The sequence below is a fragment of the Schistocerca gregaria genome, chromosome 10, assembly GCF_023897955.1.
Source record: "Schistocerca gregaria isolate iqSchGreg1 chromosome 10, iqSchGreg1.2, whole genome shotgun sequence".
NCBI lineage: Eukaryota > Metazoa > Arthropoda > Insecta > Orthoptera > Acrididae > Schistocerca > Schistocerca gregaria.
This window is the reverse complement of record NC_064929.1, coordinates 171,026,692-171,047,637: the sequence shown is the minus strand read 5'-3', so window position 1 is coordinate 171,047,637 and position 20,946 is coordinate 171,026,692.

The following is a 20,946-nucleotide window of genomic DNA, read 5'->3' as shown; positions in this document are numbered from 1 at the left end:
ACTAAAGGAAAATTGCACAGGCCGCGGAGACTGATTCAGATATGAACATTTTGCTAAAATATGTTCGCATGTATTAGCCACGCTCATTGCATAGCATACAGAATTCTGTAGTGCACTGACACTTTGCACATAGGCATAGCCTCAGTATACAGCAAGGTTTGATTCTTGTTAAGAATGGCAGTGGATAGTCGTGTGTTGATCTGCAAAGCTTTGCAAAAGGAAGTGTTGCAGTTACTTCACCAAGGACACTGGGGGGATTGTTCATACTAAACAGTTAGCGCGTCGACACTGTACTTGGCAGAGTGTGGACACACAAATAGAACTGCTAGTGCCACAGTGTCAAGCATGTGTGGAAAATCAGTCCGCTCTGTCACAAAAATTCTCTGCTTGGCCTAAATTGCATGGCAATGTGTGCACATAGTCTTTGCGGGACCTTTCTGGAACAGTCGCTGGTTCATTGTGATTGAATCATATAGCAAGTTTCCTTTTACTGTGCCAATGAATTTGAGAACATTATGTAGCACAGTTCAGGAGTTGTCCCCCATTTTTTGCCTTGAAGGTTTGCCTGTCAGACAAGGCCCTCAGTTCATATCAAAGGAATCTGAAACATTTTGGGAACACAATGGCATACAGTATCTAACTAGTGTACCATTCCATCCACAGTCAAATGGCAAAGCAGACCATTTTGTCACAACATTCAATCAGCAGATGGCCAAACTTTGAACCCCACACACCATGGATCAACCATTGCAACTGTTTCTCGCCTCCCATCTTTCGCATCCCTGAGATGGACCATTGCTGGCGGAATTGCTTCACGGCCACTGTCATCTAACACTGCTCCACCCTCCTCAGCATCCGGCACTGAAGGAAGGCTGCCAATATCACTTCATGCTGCACGATATTGTGTTTTTCATGGTTTTCAATAGCAGAAGATGGTCGGTGCAAGGCAAGATCTTTTGTCGACTTGGCGCATGCATTTATCTCGTTTCAACCCCGGAAGGATTGCGGTGCTGACATCACAATCAAATTCGCCACTGTCATGTGCATGGTGATCCTTCTGTACCTCTTCCTCCAGATTCATGGATCCCGAGAACAGCGCGGCCACAGCAACCATAAGAGGGTGTCATCACGACACTGTGGTACAACGTCATGGAGATGGAATCTTCATCTCCTCTGTCTCCTCTCATCATACTGATGGAGCTGGACCCACCCTGCTCCAGCAGCCGGCAACTTCTACATCACAGTATGGGCCTCAGGAGGTGGATGTGTACCCTTCTAGGCATTTTATGGGGGACGTTTCCACCAGGGCGAAGGCCGGATGCCAGGGTGCGACCAGAAGTCACACTCCTGCCTCCCCTCCCATTGTCAAGCTGCTTATATGAATATGATCCATCGCTTTGGGGGTTAGGAATGTTATGGTGTAAAGTCAAGTGCTGGCACACCAGTTGGCAACAACAGGGAAGAGAAGGCTATGAGAAGAAGTCAGCCAAGCATAAACTGACATGACCCCTCTCCAGGACGACAACGCGACAGTAGTGGCCCCTGTGTGAAGATGACATAAGCACCGTGACTGACAGGAGATGGTCCAGTTAAATAGCAGCTTCAAGATTAGCGACTTGGATATCAGCATCAACACTAGTCAATTTGCTTGTTCTCTCTATGTACCATGGACTCGGAATTGTCTATACTGAAGAAGATTGATCACTTTGTTTGTCACCCCTTGCTTGTGACACATCTGTGTCATTACCAAAGTTAAGTATTGTAATTTTCTTTCTGCAATAAAACTCATCAATATGACTGTTTGACTAGAAAACCAAGTTTGCAGTAGACACTACAAGAGGCATCATAGATAAACTGAATGCTGAGTGGTTGTAAAAATAGATGAGATAATATAAGCCAACTATGTAAAATTTTTAATGTATTAATGGCATTTAGTGTAGTGCACATTAATGTGGTTTGGGAGGATGTGTGAGGGCCAGGGAATACTTTAGTTATATGTTACATTATAAGCAAAGATTATGATGAAAGTCTTTAGCAGGCATGCATGTCCATCTACTTTGAGGTGACTGAACAGCATGGACAGGATATATGGAAAAGATAACGCTTTTGGACACAGCTGGTCACTGAGTTATCACTTTAAAAGCATGCCAGACGCTAGCATGTGGCTACCACTTGTCAGAAAGCCAAGAAGGGAAATGTTTGAGGCTGCACTTACACTAGAAAAAATTCAGTTAAGATCCTTAGTTACTGGACAGAAACTGAGATGGCCATGTGAAGATGGAATGTTTCAGCAGATCTATGAATTAGACCAATGGATCATTGATATAATAATTAGGCCAAGTGTCCATTGATTCAACAGATGATAGAAGTGGCAACGATTGTACTTGTCTCTGAGTTAATATGGATCCAAACAAGAAGCCAGATGGCTCTTGTCTATTGATAGGGGAAAACCCAAGTGTAACAGGATATAATCATAGTGATATGTGATGTATATGTGTTAGCAGATTTGTTGAGCAGACACCTTACAGTAAATATATCTCATGGTAAATAAATTCATATATGATTTCATATGATCTTGCTACTTTGGCTGATCACATGACTTTCAGATATCCTTCTCTGTTCACCACCAACAACATTAAACAACCAAGAAGGTTCTACACCCTCTCGGCTCTATTGTAAGAGTTAATTAGGGGAAGGCACAGCAAAACAATATTGTCATCAACATCCTGATCATGCCATACAGGTCACACTAATTCTATATTGATTTCTCAGACCTGTGCCCATCTGAAGGTCAACACAGTGAGAGAGGTTTCTAAGTGAAAAACTGGCAGAACTAACCAATTAATGGAAAATCTCATATAAAGATGTGAAACAATTACTAACAAAGAGATAGAGGGGCTGGCCAGTACTTACCTCAGCTCAGTACAGCCGATAGAAACACAAAGCTAGGAACTTAAATTTTCGGTTGTTTTTTGTGTTTCTATCGGCTGTACTGAGCTGAGGTAAACAAACTGGCAGAACTGAGCTTTTTGGCTAACTTTTCCAAATGCTAGTGCCATTTGAATTTATTATCCATCTGGATGCCCAGCAGCTTTACACATGGGTCCTTATCCAATGTGGGCTGATCAGTCTGTACTTTTGGTACCTATAAGTCATTCTGATTTGTTTGGAACTGCATTATACAAGTCTTTGTAGATTAAAGGTTAAACTGCTTACTGTAAACAAGTTGTAAGCCTGTTCCACTAATTTCCTGGATGTGTCCGATATGTATTTGTTCAGGCCCATTATCAGTCTACTTGTCTCTTCAGTAAAAACATCACAGATTTTTAAGAAGCCTACAGTGTCCCAGGTAAACTATTTATCTAGGCCAAAGAAAAGAGTGGACAAGACACCCGACCTTACAGGACACCATATTTATAATTTCCTGCACTCCAAATTTAGTCTTATTCCTGTTGTATAATTCGTGCTGGTTAAAGACCAGTCGGTGTAACTTTACTTTTCATTGTGTTTTTTAATGGGTTTGGAGGAGTGAGGCCATGTGTGTGTCCTCTGCACCAATCCCCTCCTGCGGCAGTCACTCATGATTACATTTAGCACAACTAGCAAAAGTTGAATATTGAACTCTGGAAAACATGGGATGCATCTGAACAAAAAGGGCAAGAAACATTTGTGTGAGAAAATCAGTGAAGTGTTAGAGAGACTGAACAAACATAGTGACAGCATTTCGTTACCATTAGCTCCAACAGTTTTAAAGCAAGCACCAGCAGAAGTATTTCCACAAAACATGCTAAAAGCATCAGAAGCCATGCAACAATAAAAGCAGCAGCAGCAGCTACATCAACAGCAGAGCCACCTCTGTTACCAGCAACGGCAACAGAATCAACAGTAGCTGGGCCAACTCTACCAAAAGTAGTAAAAACATCAAGAACAGTTACACTAACAACAACAAATGCAGTAACAGCTCCATCAGCTGCAGAGCCAGCCCTAATACCAGCAGGAAAATCAACAGCAAAAGCAACAGAACCATCATTAGCAACAGCAGAACCATCCACAATAGCAGCAGAATCAACTCCAACATTATCAGAACCAGTAATGTCAACTAAAAGAAAAAAAAAATAAAAAAAAAAACTTCAGACAGCAGATGGAAGCCAGTGCCTCCATCCCATCTAAATGATTTTTTAATGGAAACCAGAAAGAGGAGGAAGCCCACAAGAGAAACAGAGATATGACCTTATTTAAGTCAGTAAAGCAGAGAAATATAGAACTAGGTAATTAGAACTTTAAAATAATCCACCAGAATGTACATGGCTTGAGCAAGAAATATGAACAATTAGACGTGTTTGTAAATGAAACTATGCCTGATGTGCTTGGTATTAGTGAACACTGGCTATCTGATGCCAAATTAGAACTTTTTAAACCTCTAAACATGGTACTAGCTAATAAGTTTTGCAGATCTACTATCAGAGGTGGGGGTGTGTCAATGTACGTAAAAGCACATTTGATTTTAATCCTGTAAATGTAAGTAATCATTCATTAGAAGGAACAATTGAATTATGTGCAGCATGTATAAAGATACCAAATGATGAAATTTGTGTTATATGTTTATACAGACTGCCAGGTGGAAAATTTGAAGTTTTCTTAACAAAGTTTTATTACATGATAGAGAATATTTTTACATCACACCTGAACAACTCTGACCACAATCTATTGGTTATGACCTGTAGATTAAAACTGAAGAAACTGCAAAAATGTGGGAAATTAAGGAGATGGGACCTGGATAAACTGAAAGAACCAGAGGTTGTACAGAGTTTCAGAGAGAGCATAAGGGAACAATTGACAGGAATAGGGGAAAGAAGTACAGTAGAAGAAGAATGGGTAGCTCTGAGGGATGTAGTAGTGAAGGCAGCAGAGGATAAAGTAGGTACAAAGATGAGGGCTGCTAGAAATCCTTGGGTAACAGAAGAAATATTGAATTTAATTGATGAAAGGAGAAAATATAAAAATGCAGTAAATGAAGCAGGCAAAAAGGAATACAAACGTCTCAAAAATGAGATCGACAGGAAGTGCAAAATGGCTAAACAGGGATGGCTAGAGGACAAATGTAAGGATGTAGAAGCTTATCTCACTAGGGGTAAGATAGATACTGCCTACAGTAAAATTAAAGAGACCTTTGGAGAGAAGAGAACCACGTGTATGAATATCAAGAGCTCAGATGGCAGCCCAGTTCTAAGCAAAGAAGGGAAGGCAGAAAGGTGGAATGAGTATATAGAAGGTTTATACAAGGGCGATGTACTTGAGGACAATATTATGGAAATAGAAGAGGATGTAGATGAAGACGAAATGGGAGATACGATACTGCGTGAAGAGTTTGACAGAGCACTGAAAGACCTGAGTCGAAACAAGGCCCCCGGAGTAGACAACATTCCATTAGAACTACTGACGGCCTTGGGAGAGCCAGTCCTGACAAAACTCTACCAGCTGGTGAGCAAGATGTATGAGACAGGCGAAATACCCTCAGACTTCAAGAAGAATATAATAATTCCAATCCCAAAGAAAGCAGGTGCTGACAGATGTGAAAATTACCGAACTATCAGTTTAATAAGCCACGGCTGCAAAATACTAACGCGAATTCTTTACAGACGAATGGAAAAACTGGTAGATGCAGACCTCGGGGAGGATCAGTTTGGATTCCGTTGGAACACGTGAGGCAATACTGACCTTACGACTTATCTTAGAAGAAAGATTAAGAAAAGGCAAACCTACGTTTCTAGCATTTGTAGACTTAGAGAAAGCTTTTGACAATGTTGACTGGAATACTCTTTTTCAAATTCTAAAGGTGGCAGGGGTAAAATACAGGGAGCGAAAGGCTATTTATAATTTGTACAGAAACCAGATGGCAGTAATAAGAGTTGAGGGGCATGAAAGGGAAGCAGTGGTTGGGAAAGGAGTGAGACAGGGTTGTAGCCTCTCCCCGATGTTATTCAATCTGTATATTGAGCAAGCAGTAAAGGAAACAAAAGAAAAATTTGGAGTAGGTATTAAAATTCATGGAGACGAAGTAAAAACTTTGAGGTTCGCCGATGACATTGTAATTCTGTCAGAGACGGCAAAGGACTTGGAAGAGCAGTTGAACGGAATGGATAGTGTCTTGAAAGGAGGATATAAGATGAACATTAACAAAAGCAAAACGAGGATAATGGAATGTAGCCAAATTAAATCGGGTGATGCTGAGGGAATTAGATTAGGAAATGAGACACTTAAAGTAGTAAAGGAGTTTTGCTATTTAGGAAGTAAAATAACTGATGATGGTTGAAGTAGAGAGGATATAAAATGTAGACTGGCAATGGCAAGGAAAGCGTTTCTGAAGAAGAGAAATTTGTTAACATCGAATATAGATTTATGTATCAGGAAGTCGTTTCTGAAAGTATTTGTTTGGAGTGTAGCCACGTATGGAAGTGAAACATGGACGATAACTAGTTTGGACAAGAAGAGAATAGAAGCTTTCGAAATGTGGTGCTACAGAAGAATACTGAAGATAAGGTGGATAGATCACGTAACTAATAAGGAGGTATTGAATAGGATTGGGGAGAAGAGAAGTTTGTGGCACAACTTGACTAGAAGAAGGGATCGGTTGGTAGGACATGTTTTGAGGCATCAAGGGATCACAAATTTAGCATTGGAGGGCAGCATGGAGGGTAAAAATCGTAGAGGGAGACCGAGAGATGAGAACACTAAGCAGATTCAGAAGGATGTAGGTTGCAGTAGGTACTGGGAGATGAAGCAGCTTGCACAGGATAGAGTAGCATGGAGAGCTGCATCAAACCAGTCTCAGGACTGATGACAACAACAACAACAACAACTTCCATATTTCCCAGTCACTAAGCGGGACGGTATCCTTTCCAGTAAGAATAAGAAAATGTAATTACACTAATATCCCACGTCCAGCTAATTGTAACACATTAATATAGAATCTGGGTGCAATGTAATACATTCGGTTCGCAGTAGCGACGTCGTAATTCTATCATGTGAAATCGTTTAACACCAGAAGCGAATTGTGGCATGATGCGTTATTACCTTCAAAAGAACCTAATTCTGAGTATATTGATGCACCTGCTTGCCAAGTACTTATTCTTGATTTGCGCCGATCACAATACATTTCGCGAGTTTCTTTACGGGTTTCAGACCATTTTAATACATCCAAAAGTAGGCACGGTGTTGACACAATAGGAGATCAGCTGTTTCTACTTCTTGCTTCTTGCATTGCCCTCGCTTCCATGCATTGCGCGTGTAAGCCTACCAATTATGTTTATCGATTCAGCTTCGTGGATATCAGAATGTATACGTCCCTTCCAGATTCTCTTTCCAGGTTGTAACACGGTCCTGCAGCTTGTACACCTGTCACACTTTCTTATTACTAATGTGCCTATCTTAACCTACTGGTAGAAAATGTTCTGCTACATTAGCGCAAAACGCAGTTTGTGTCCACTTGCAGATACCACTACTGCATAATCAATAAATAGCATTTTCCCAGTTTTTTTTTGTCCCTGTCCAACATCAGTGCTCCCTTAAATTCCGTTATTCCCTTTTCAGTAAACAAACATCAGGGGTGACACTGAACTTCGGTTCCACTTTGCTTGGGCTTGACCTGCTATACAAATCTGTCAGTACTTTTCTAATTCCCTCTGAAGAAACAGAGACTGTTTCTATCTCTCACCGTTATAGATACAATGCCTAAAAAAAGGAAAACAAATATTCTACAGTTTCAACACTTTGTTGATACAGGATCAGTAACCTTTTTCGGTACGTCATGAAGGGTTTATTAACAAATCTGTCACACTTGCAGTTCACATAATTGTCGCCTAATATCAAACCAACTAAATTCTGAAGCCTGACCTACTCACGCTACAAAAAATACCATATACGGTCGTTGACAGTGAATCGTGAACAAAGACGTGGAATAGCAGTACGAGCAGATCAAACGTAATAGAAATCAGTTAGGTAAAATCAGACTTAGCTGCACTGAAGGTACTTCTTTGACGAACATAAAAAAGCACTCCGTCTTCAGGCCACGAGTGGCCTACCGGGACCATCCGACCGCCATGTCATCCTCAAGGAGGATGCGGATAGGGGGAGCGTGTGGTCAGCAAACGCTCTCCCGGTCGCTGATGATGGTATTCTTGACCGAAGCCACTGCTGTTCGGTCGAGTAGCTCCTCAATTTGCATCACGAGGTTGAGTGCACCCCGAACTAAAAATGGCAACAGCGCATGGCGACCCGGATGGTCACACATCCAAATGCCGACCACGCTGTCATCAGTCTACTGACTGGTTTGATGCGGCCCACAACGAATTCCTCCCCTGTGCTAACCTCTTCATCTCAGAGTAGCACTTGCAACCTACGTCCTCAATTATTTGCTTGACGTATTCCAATCTCTGTCTTCCTCCACAGTTTTTGCCCTCTACAGCTCCCTCTATTACCATGGAAGTCATTCCCTCATGTCTTAGCAGATGTCCTATCATCCTGTCCCTTCTCCTTATCAGTGTTTTCCACATATTCCTTTCCTCTCCGATTCTGCGTGGAACCTCCTCATTCCTTACCTTATCAGTCCACCTAATTTTCAACATTCGTCTATAGCACCACATCTCAAATGCTTCGATTCTCTTCTGTTCCGGTTTTCCCACAGTCCATGTCTCACTACCATACAAAGCTGTACTCCAGACGTACATCCTCAGAAATTTCTTCCTCAAATTGAGGCCGGTATTTGATATTAGTAGCCTTCTCTTGGCCAGAAATGCCTTTTTTGCCCTAGCGAGTCTGCTTTTGATGTCCTCCTTGCTCCGTCCGTCATTGGTTATTTTACTGCCTAGGTAGCAGAATTCCTTAACTTCATTGACTTCGTGACCATCAATCCTGATGTTAAGTTTCTCGCTGTTCTCATTTCTACTACTTCTCATTACCTTCGTCTTTCTCCGATTTACTCTCAAACCATACTGTGTACTCATTAGGCTGTTCATTCCATTCAGTGGATCATTTAATTCTTCTTCACTTTCACTCAGGATAGCCATGTCTTCAGCGAATCGTATCATTGATATCCTTTCACCTTGTATTTTAATTCCACTCCTGAACCTTTCTTTTATTTCCATCATTGCTTCCTCAATGAACAGATTGAAGAGTAGGGGCGAAAGGCTATAGCCTTGTCTTACACCCTTCTTAATACGAGCACTTCGTTCTTGATCGTCCACTGTTATTATTCCCTCTTGGTTGTTGTACATTTTGTATATGACCCGTCTCTCCCTATAGTTTACCCCTACTTTTTTCAGTATCTCGAACAGCTTGCACCATTTTATATTGTCGAACGCTTTTTCCAGGTCGACAAATCCTATGAACGTGTCTTGATTTTTCTTTAGCCTTGCTTCCATTATTAGCCGTAATGTCAGAATTGCCTTTCTCATGTCTTTACTTTTCCTAAAGCCAAACTGATCGTCACCTAGTGCATTATCAATTTTCTTTTCCATTCTTCTGTATATTATTCTTGTAAGCAGCTTCGATGCATAAGCTGATTATGCGATAATTCTCGCACTTGTCACCTCTTGCCGTCTTCGGAATTGTGTGGATGATGCTTTTCCGAAAGTCAGATGATATGTCGCCAGACTCATATATTCTACACACCAACGTGAATAATCGTTTTGTTGACACTTCCCCTAATGATTTTAGAAATTCTGTTGGAATGTTATCTATCCCTTCTGCCTTATTTGACCGTAAGTCCTCCAAAGCTCTTTGAAATTCCGATTCTAATACTGGATCCCCTATCTCTTCTAAATCGACTGTTTCTTCTTCTATCACATCAGACAAATCTTCACCCTCATAGAGGCTTTCAATGTATTCTTTCCTCCTATCTGCTCTCTCCTCTGCATTTAACAGTGGAATTCCCGTTGCACTCTTAATGTTACCACCGTTGCTTTTAATGTCACCAAAGGTCGTTTTGGCTTTCCTGTATGCTATTCAACGAAGATGACAGTGGTAATACACGGTTTCCAAAGTATTTGCAGATGACTGTCACATTCGACATCTGACAACTTGGCAGATCAGATTCAAACTGGAGGCAAACAGTGCAAGGAAATGTTCGATGACTGTAGTGCACGGCTCATGTGAAAGGGCGCATCCAATGGAGATGTCGCGTTTTAAATGAGGATGTGTCTGAGAACCTTTATGGATCATTACAACAATGCAGTACATGAAATGATTGTCCTATGTTGTTCCTCTACGCATCCTCATTTAAAATGGGATGCGTCCATTGCCTGTGGACATGTCCATATGAGCCATCGAACATTTGCTGGTACTGCTGCCTGTTTTGACCTCCAATTTGGTTGTGACCTGCCAAGTGGGCATATGTTGATTGGGCGATGACTTTGGAAAGCGTGTATTGCCATTGTGATGTTAGTTATTTAGATCAGGCGCTTTCACTAGAGGTGAGTCTCAAGTCATCCAATTTCTGATGCAATTGAACTTTTCTTACTGTAATTCAGCACCTGTGTTCACTGTTCACAGACAAGTAGCATATGATTTTTAGTGTCGGAAGGTCAGGCATGAGACACACACACACACACACACACACACACACACACACACACACACACACACACACACACACACGTACACCTGCAGTGTAGTTACACATGCTGGCCGCTTGGCGGCGCTGAGGTAACGAAGTTGCAACAAAACGGTAGGCGTTCCATGCAAATTTTCCTATGTAAAAAAAAGGTCACTTGGCAATATGGCGGATGCTTCACTGTTTTTGTGCAACATACAAAGGAAAAGTGTTTATGCCAAAGCTTTTAAAAGTGGAAAATAGTACAGGCACGAAGCAAAATAGGAGGTAAGTACTGTATGTCTAACGAATAATTCACTGTCAGTATACAACTCGAAAAGTCTAGCAGATAAACAGCTGCAGCATCAAATCGCAGTCAATGTTTTTAACGATGTGCGTATTGTACATTTAAATATGTATCCTGATAATTGAAGAGGGCGAATGCCCAAAGCGTGCGTCGGTATTTGGCACATTTTTATTTTAGGAAAATTAAAGAGACCTTTGGAGAGAAGAGAACCACGTGTATGAATATCAAGAGCTCAGATGGCAACCCAGTTCTAAGCAAAGAAGGGAAGGCAGAAAGGTGGAAGGAGTATATAGAAGGTTTTACAAGGGTGATGTACTTGAGGACAATATTATGGAAATGGAAGAGGATGTAGATGAAGACGAAATGGGAGATACGATACTTCGTAAAGAGTTTGACAGAGCACTGAAAGACCTGAGTCAAAACAAGGCCCCGGAGTAGACAACATTCCATTAGAACTACTGACAGCCTTGGGAGAGCCAGTCCTGACAAAACTCTACCAGCTGGTGAGCAAGATGTATGAGACAGGCGAAATACCCTCAGACTTCAAGAAGAATATAATAATTCCAATCCCAAAGAAAGCAGGTGCTGACAGATGTGAAAATTACCGAACTATCAGTTTAATAAGCCACGGCTGCAAAATACTAACGCGAATTCTTTACAGACGAATGGAAAAACTGGTAGATGCAGACCTCGGGGAGGATCAGTTTGGATTCCGTTGGAACACGTGAGGCAATACTGACCTTACGACTTATCTTAGAAGAAAGATTAAGAAAAGGCAAACCTACGTTTCTAGCATTTGTAGACTTAGAGAAAGCTTTTGACAATGTTGACTGGAATACTCTTTTTCAAATTCTAAAGGTGGCAGGGGTAAAATACAAGGAGCGAAAGGCTATTTACAATTTGTACAGAAACCAGATGGCAGTTACAGGAATCGAGGGGCATGAAAGGGAAGCAGTGGTTGGGAAAGGAGTGAGACAGGGTTGTAGCCTCGCCCCGATGTTATTCAATCTGTATATTGAACAAGCAGTGAAGGAAACAAAAGAAAAATTCGGAGTAGGTATTAAAATCCATGGAGAAGAAATAAAAACTTTGAGGTTCGCTGATGATATTGTAATTCTGTCAGAGAGAGCAAAGGACTTGGAAGAGCAGTTGAACGGAATGGACAGTGTCTTGAAAGGAGGATATAAGATGAACGTCAACAAAAGCAAAACGAGGATAATGGAATGTAGTCAAATTAAATCGGGTGATGCTGAGGGAATTAGATTAGGAAATGAGACACTTACAGTAGTGAAGGAGTTTTGCTATTTAGGAAGTAAAGTAACTGATGATGGTCTAAGTAGAGAGGATATAAAATGTAGACTGGCAATGGCAAGGAAAGCGTTTCTGAAGAAGAGAAATTTGTTAACATCGAATATAGATTTATGTATCAGGAAGTCGTTTCTGAAAGTATTTGTTTGGAGTGTAGCCATGTATGGAAGTGAAACATGGACGATAACTAGTTTGGACAAGAAGAGAATAGAAGCTTTCGCAATGTGGTGCTACAGAAGAATACTGAAGATAAGGTGGATAGATCACATAACTAATGAGGAAGTATTGAATAGGATTGGGGAGAAGAGAAGTTTGTGGCACAACTTGACTAGAAGAAGGCATCGGTTGGTAGGACATGTTTTGAGGCATCAAGGGATCACAAATTTAGAATTGGAGGGTAGTGTGGAGGGTAAAAATCGTAGAGGGAGACCAAGAGACGAATACACTAAGCAGATTCAGAAGGATGTAGGTTGCAGTAGGTACTGGGAGATGAAGCAGCTTGCACAGGATAGAGTAGCATGGAGAGCTGCATCAAACCAGTCTCAGGACTGAAAACAACAACAACTGAACAAGTTCGTAATTATAGGAGATTTCAACATAAATGTATTAGCAGATAAGTTACACACTAGACTATTCAAGAATACTCTGCTTGAATATAAGGTAAGATACCTGATAAACACTGCAGCCAGGGAGACTGAAACATGCCAGTCTGCAATAAATAACAATCACCGGTATTTGTCTTCATGATCTTACATCTTCTGTTATTATAACTGCTTTGTCAGACCACCATGCAGTAGAACTAAGTGTGCACATAAATAAGGTTCCTACACACAGTTGCTACAGATATATTAGCATGAATACAGACCAAAATATAACTCATTTGAATAATATGCTAAGGAATGTGGATTGGAACAGTGTTCTAACAACACTTCATAGTAATTCTCAAGTGAACTATTCTACATTCTTAACCGAGCCTGTCCATTAATAAAAAGGAGAATTCAGTCACATGCTCTAACCCGAAACTAGATATCAAGTTCAGTCACTGAGGCTAGAAAAAAAACTAAGATGTTATGAGTATGCTATGTTAAATGACTTGAGCAACAAAAAATTAAAAGAATAGTTCAAAAAGTATCAGAAATACTATGTAGACTTCCTACTTTCAGAAAAACAGAAACATTTTAAAAGTGTCATTCAGAGCTCAAATAATGTTTCCAAAACATCATGGTCACTAATAAATAGAGAAATAGGTAAATCTATGAAACATAAACTGAAAATCACTTGCCGATAAACGGTACAATAGAAACTGGTCAAAATAAGATAGCAGATCTATTTAACCATTACTTTGCTTCTGTTGGCTCCAGCATAAACAATCAGTTTAAAAATCATAAATACAAATTCAGATGAACACCAGTGTCAGGAAGTGTATTTTTGATGCCAACAAGTAAAGAAGAAATAATTAAAATAGTGAGTAGCTTAAAGAATTCCCATGCAGCAGGATATGATGGTCTTAGTCTGGACACACTTAAGAAATGTATACATAAAATTGCATCACCTTTATCAACAGTTATAAATTCTCATATGGAAGATGGTCTATTTCCAGATGAGTTGAAAACTGCCCGAGTTGTGCCTATTTTTAAAAAAGGAAACAGGAATTTAGTAGAAAACTTTTGACCCATTTCTGTTCTTCCAATAATATCCAAAATCTTTGAGAAAGTAATATACATAAGAATCTGGAACTTCCTGGTATGCAAAAAAGTAATTTCTAAGGGGCAGTATGGGTTTGTCAAGGGGTCGTCCACCATTACAGCAGCATCCATCTTAATCGAAGGTGTCACTCAAGCAATAGATAATAAAGAACATGTATCTGGCATCTTTCTGGACTTACAAAAAGCATTTGACTGTGTTGATACGACCATATTGCTGGAAAACTGTGGAACTATGGCATTCGAGGCACAGCCCATAATCTGATGAGGTCCTATTTGACAAATAGGAAGTAGTTTGTGTATATTAGCACTACAGAGGGAGCACACAAATCAAACATCACTCACATAAATTTTGGTATTCAACAGGGGTCAATATTAGGACCACTTCTTTTTATTATTTATGTAAATAATATTCAGTCCATAACAAAGCATGCAACAGCTATCTTATATGCAGACGATACCACATTAATATGCTGCAATCCAAACTATTCACAGCTTGAAGTGCAATCCAATACTGCAGCAGGCTTAATTCTGCAGTATTTTAATGAAAACAAACTAAAATTAAACACAAATAAATCTGTCTATATTGAATTTGATCTTGGGAGGCAAAAAACTCATGAAAACCAAATCTTAATGGGTGATCAATACATTAAAAAACAATACTTGACGAAATTTCTTGGACTGACACTTGATGCAGAGTTAAACTGGTCTGATCATGTGAATGATATTTGCAAAAAGCTAAGTACTAACATATATGTCATAAGAAAACTGACACCTTTTTGTAACATCACCACTCTGAGGCAAATATATTTTGCACTATTTGAATCCCATCTAAGTTATGGGATAGAGGTATGGGGATCCAGCAGTAAAGGTAATACAAAAAGTGTACTTATCTTACAAAAGAAGGCACTTAGAATTATGGGAAAGAAATGTGGCAGAGAGTCCTGCACAAATTTGTTTAAAGAATTTAAAATACTAACTGCTCATAACCTGTATGTGCCGAAGATAATCATTATGGCAGTAAACAGTAACAAAACACTTAATAAAGAAATACACGATCACAACACTAGAGATAGAGAGAGACCCCACATCATCTGTCATAGAACAATACTTTATGAGAAAAGCCCTCACTATGCAGGCATAAAACTACTGAATTGCTTCCATCCTAATATCTCCAAATTGCCCATTAAAAAACTAAAAATGAAATTAAAATTATGGCTCCTAAACAATCCTGTATATTCAATAGACGAGTTTCTAAATTAAGTACACTTGTATGATGGAAGACCATCTATCTAAAAATATATGTAATCTCAGATCTTAGACTGTGTCACAAACTGTAAATATTTGAATGTCAGATATGAATACTGTGTTACAAACTGAAGATTCCTTAATCTCAGTACGGCAATAACAATTTTTTTTATGTATAGTCCATGTATGTAACTCTGTTCTCTCAACTAAATTTAGACAAAGTTGTGTAGATAAAAGTGCCAGCCAATAATATGTAACCCTAGTAAGTAAGGCTCTGACGTATCCAGAAGACTGCAAAAAAACCTTTTTTTAATTAGTTGATGTTGGATCAAAATAAATAAATAAACAAGTACTGTTATCATGATTATGTGATAGGTCTGAACCTATTTTGATAGCTAGATAAATTCTTTATTTTCTATGTGTCAGATATTTTACACTGGCTCTAAATCTGATTTAGTCAAATGGTAAAATTACATTATCACAATTTTTGTAACTTATTATAATAAGAAAATACTGTTTCACTAGGGATGTCAGTGAACTTGTAAAGATACACCGATGAAGAAGATGCATTTAAAAATCCTACCCATTCCCATTATTAAACATACTTATATCACACCTACTGTGGAACAAAATGTGTTGTGATCAGCTGGGAGCATTATCATACTCCAATGTACAGGGTAATTATAAAGACCATGAAACATTTTTAAAAATTTGGTGTAGGTAAATGGCTGAATGTAAAATGATGAGAGAGACAGTACGAGAAGGGCAAACTCTCATAGTCACTCTGCTTGACAGTTGCTACAGAACAGAGACATTGTTGGGCAGGAACAATCACAAGCAATGATGGACGACATGAAACACAGTACATAGTTAAATGAGGTGGAGTGGTGTATTTATAATGGAAAATTGTACTGATTTCACCACATGGGAAAGCAGGATCACCAACTTAAATAATATTAATGTTTGTTTCAGTGCCACCTCCCAACATAAAGGTCAATACACGACTCTATATGCCCCCCTTGGGCACTCATGTGCATTTTGCACCTGTTGTTCATGCTGGCTATCAAACTGTTGATGAATCTGTGGGGGATATTTTTCACTCCTCTCTGAAGAAGGTTTTCTGTTTTTGCACAATTTGACGAGGGGGTGTCCACTGAGAAACACATCTGCCAAGGACACACCAGACATACTCTATAGAGTTTAGGTCCAGAAAGTATGCATGCCATTCCATACATTCAATATCTTCACTTTCCATTGTGTCTGACAACTCAGCAGCCCTGTGTGGGCAGGCATTGTCATTCATAAATAGAAGGCTGGGACTACTACATCCTTAACCAAATGAAAATGATCCAAAATATTCTCCCTGCAATACTACTGTGCTGTAACAGTACCTCACACAAAGATATGCAGCAGTGTTTGGCCATTGTGAATAATGCCTGCCCACACCATAATGCCTACGCCAAACTAATGATGTTCATGCATATTTTGTGGTGTATAACATGTTCTCTTCTCTCTCCACACAAACTGGAGGCCAAAATCACTTGTCACGGTGAAGTGGGACTCATTGGAGAGCACCTCTACTTACCACTGTTGCTCACCTTAACCAACATGCTCCCTATGTCAATGAAATTTTTCTCAACAATGGCATGGTTGCGACAGGCTAAATTTAACAGGCTTCTGGGCATACAAACCAGCTTGATGTAATCGCTGTGAAGTGATTGTGACGGAGACATGGGTACCAGTCATGGTTGCAAAGTCTGGAGCAATGTGCATAGGCTTGAGATATCTGTTCCTTCTTGGCTTTAGGACTACACTCTTGCAGTGTGGTGGTTCATCTATGGCCACCGGCACATTTTTGCATGGCATTTCCACCTTCAGCAGCCTTTTACAATCACAGGATGACACTTTGACACACCCATTACTGTGACCACAGTAGTGACAATTGGATTGGATTTGAGCTGTCCAACTGCTCATGAATGATTGTAAGCACTCTAATGGCATCTTGCAGACATGTTGCTATACCATACAGAACATCACACTGATCAGTTCCATAACACCCTTTGTTAAACACTGAACTGCATGAACTATTGAATGCGTAACAGAACATTCATGTGCAGGCTCTGCTGCTGTTTACACATCCTGTGCTCTACGTTTCCTTTTACTATAATTGGTTGGATGCTCTGTAGTAATTGTCAGTTGTTCTGTAGCAATTGGGAGTTTTTCTTAGAAATTAAGACGTTCATTTTTGAATGTTGAGCTGGAAAGTTAGGAAAACCACTGACAGGAGCACTACTGACTGTAGATGTTGAAAATGGCAGTGAAGCAGACAAAAAATGATTTTGTGTGCTGGTATTTGCCTGTTGGGAGTAATAAGTTTGAGGAGGGTGGTTGTTTGTGTGACACAAAGTGTTCAGACTGATTAAGTGAGTTAGAGGAGGCAGTCAGTTATGTAAAGCACAAGTCTCAGACACTACCTGTTGAGCTAGTGCAGAACTAAATGTCCTTCATTTAAAAGGGTGAAAAAGCTGTCATAAGCAATTAAGAGTGAATCCATAAAGATTGCAGCTCTGGCAAGCCATGAACTACAGTGGCAAACTATGCCGTCTGTAATTCTGCACTGATATGCAGAAACATCTCAGAAATGACAACTTTACAAGCAATTTAATCATCTGTGAGGAAGACACTTTTCATCTTTTGGGGTAGGTCAACTGAAACAACATATGCATGTGGAGAACAGAGAATCCATATGAAACTGTCAAATTTGTCCTGGAGTCCAAAAGTTCTGTGCTGTGTTCAACAATGGTTAGATTAGATTAATACTTGTTCCATAGATCATGAATACAACACTTCATAATGATGTGGAACATATCAGGTTAATAAAAGATGTCTGTACAATATATTACATTACACTAAATATTGCATGACACTAATGTTTAAGTTGTTATTGTTATTTTTCCCTTAATTTATATCTAAAAATTCAGCCAATGAGTAGAAGGAGTTGTCATCTAGAAAAGCTTTTAATTTATTTTCAAATGTTACTTGGCTATCCGTCACGCTTTTGATGCTGTTTGGTAGGTGACCAAAGACTTTTTTGGCAGCATAATTTACCCCTTTCTGTGAAAGTCAGATTTAACCATGCATAGTGAAGATCAGTGTACCCGTGGTCTAGGGGTAGCGTCTTTGATTCATAATCAAAAACGTCTTCGGTACTGGGTTTGATCCTGGCCACTGCCTAAATTTTGATAAATAATCAGCATTGGTGGCTGAAGACTTCCGGCATAAGAAGTCAGCCTCATTCCTGCCAACGGCCTTGTCAAAGAGGGCGGAGGAGCGGATAGAGGTTCAGGGCACTCTCTTGTCCTAGGGGTGGAAAATTGCCCCTAAAGGAGGAAGAATCAGCAATGATCAACGACATGAGGATGCAGAAGGCAAAGGAAACCACTGTATTAAAGACACGTAACGTGTATCCACAGGACATGTGGCATGTAGTTGAAGAAGTGTCATGATGATATCTCCATTGGCAAAAGATTCCGGAATAGTCCCCCATTCAGATCACCAGTAGGGGACTGCCAAGGGGGAGGTTACCATGAGAAAAAGATTGAATAATCAACGAAAGGATAATGTTCTACGAGTCGGGGCGTGGAATGTCAGAAGCTTGAACGTCGTAGGGAAACTAGAAAATCTGAAAAGGGAAATGTAAAGGCTCAATCTAGATATAGTAGGGGTCAGTGAAGTGAAGTGGAAGGAAGACAAGGATTTCTGGTCAGATGAGTATCGGGTAATATCAACAGCAGCAGAAAATGGTATAACAGGTGTAGGATTCATTATGAATAGGAAGGTAGGGCAGAGGGTGTGTTACTGTGAACAGTTCAGTGACCGGGTTGTTCTAATCAGAATCGGCAGCAGACCAACACCGACAACGATAGTTCAGGTATACATGCCGACGTTGAAAGCTGAAGATGAACAGATAGAGAAAGTGTATGAGGATATTGAAAGGGTAATGCAGTATGTAAAGGGGGACGAAAATCTAATAGTCATGGGCGACTGGAATGCAGTTGTAGGGGAAGGAGTAGAAGAAAAGGTTACAGGAGAATATGGGCTTGGGACAAGGAATGAAACAGGAGAAAGACTAATTGAGTTCTGTAACAAGTTTCAGCTAGTAATAGCGAATACCCTGTTCAAGAATCACAAGAGGAGGAGGTATACTTGGAAAAGGCCGGGAGATACGGGAAGATTTCAATTAGATTATATCATGGTCAGACACAGATTCCGAAATCAGATACTGGATTGTAATGCATACCCAGGAACAGACATAGACTCAGATCACAATATAGTAGTGATGAAGAGTAGGCTGAAGTTCAAGACATTAGTCAGGAAGAATGAATATGCTAAGAAGTGGGATATGGAAGTTCTAAGGAATGACGAGATACGTTTGAAGTTCTCTAACGCTATAGATACAGCAATAAGGAATAGCACAGCAGGCAACACAGTTGAAGAGGAATGGAGGTCTCTAAAAAGAGCCATCACAGAAGTTGGGAAGGAAAACATAGGTACAAAGAAGGTAGCTGTGAAGAAGCCATGGGTAACAGAAGAAATACTTCAGTTGGTTGATGAAAGGAGGAAGCACAAACATGTTCCGGGAAAATCAGGAATACAGAAATACAAGTCTCTGAGGAATGAAATAAATAGGAAGTGCAGAGAAGCTAAGACGAAATGGCTGCAGCAAAAATGTGAAGACATCGAAAAAGATGTTTGTCGGAAGGACAGACTCAGCATTCCTCTGTTAAATGCAGCGGAGAGAGCAGACAGGTGGAAAGAATACATTGAAAGCCTCTATTAGGGTGAAGATTTCTCTGATGAGATAGAAGAAGAAACAGGAGTCGATTTAGAAGAGATAGGGTATCCAGTATTAGAATCGGAATTTAAAAGAGCTTTGGAGGACTTACGGTCAAATAAGGCAGAAGGGATAGATAACATTCCATCAGAATTTCTAAAATCATTAGGGGAAGTGACAACAAAATGACTATTCACATTGGTGTGTAGAATATATGGGACTGGCGACATACCATCTGAGTTTTGGAAAAGCAACATCCACACAATTCCGAAGATGGCAAGAGCTGACAAGTGCGAGAATTATTGCACAATCAGCTTAACAGCTCATGCATCGAAGCTGCTTACATGAATAATATACAGAAGAATGGAAAAGAAAATTGAGAATGCACTAGGTGACGATCAGTTTGGCTTTAGGAAAAGTAAAGGCACGAGAGAGGCAATTCTGACGTTACGGCTAATAATGGAAGCAAGGCTAAAGAAAAATCAAAATAGGATTTGTCGACCTGGAAAAAGCGTTCGACAATATAAAATGGTGCAAGCTGTTCAAGATTATGAAAAAAGTAGGGGTAAGCTATAGGGAGAGACGGGTCATATACAATATGTACAACAACCAAGAGGGAATAATAAGAGCGGACGATCAAGAACGAAGTGCTCGTATTAAGAAGGGTGTAAGACAAGGCTGTAGCCTTTCGCCTTTACTCTTCAATCTGTACTTTGAGGAAGCAATGATGGAAATAAAAGAAAGGGTCAGGAGTGGAATTAAAATACAAGGTGAAAGGATATCAATGATACAATTTGCTGATGACATTGCTATCCTGAGTGAAAGTGAAGAAGAATTAAATGATCTGCTGAACAGAATGAACAGTCTACTGAGTACACAGTATGGTTTGAGAGTAAATTGGAGAAAGACGAAGGTAATGAGAACAGTGAGAAACGTAACATCAGAATTGATGGTCACG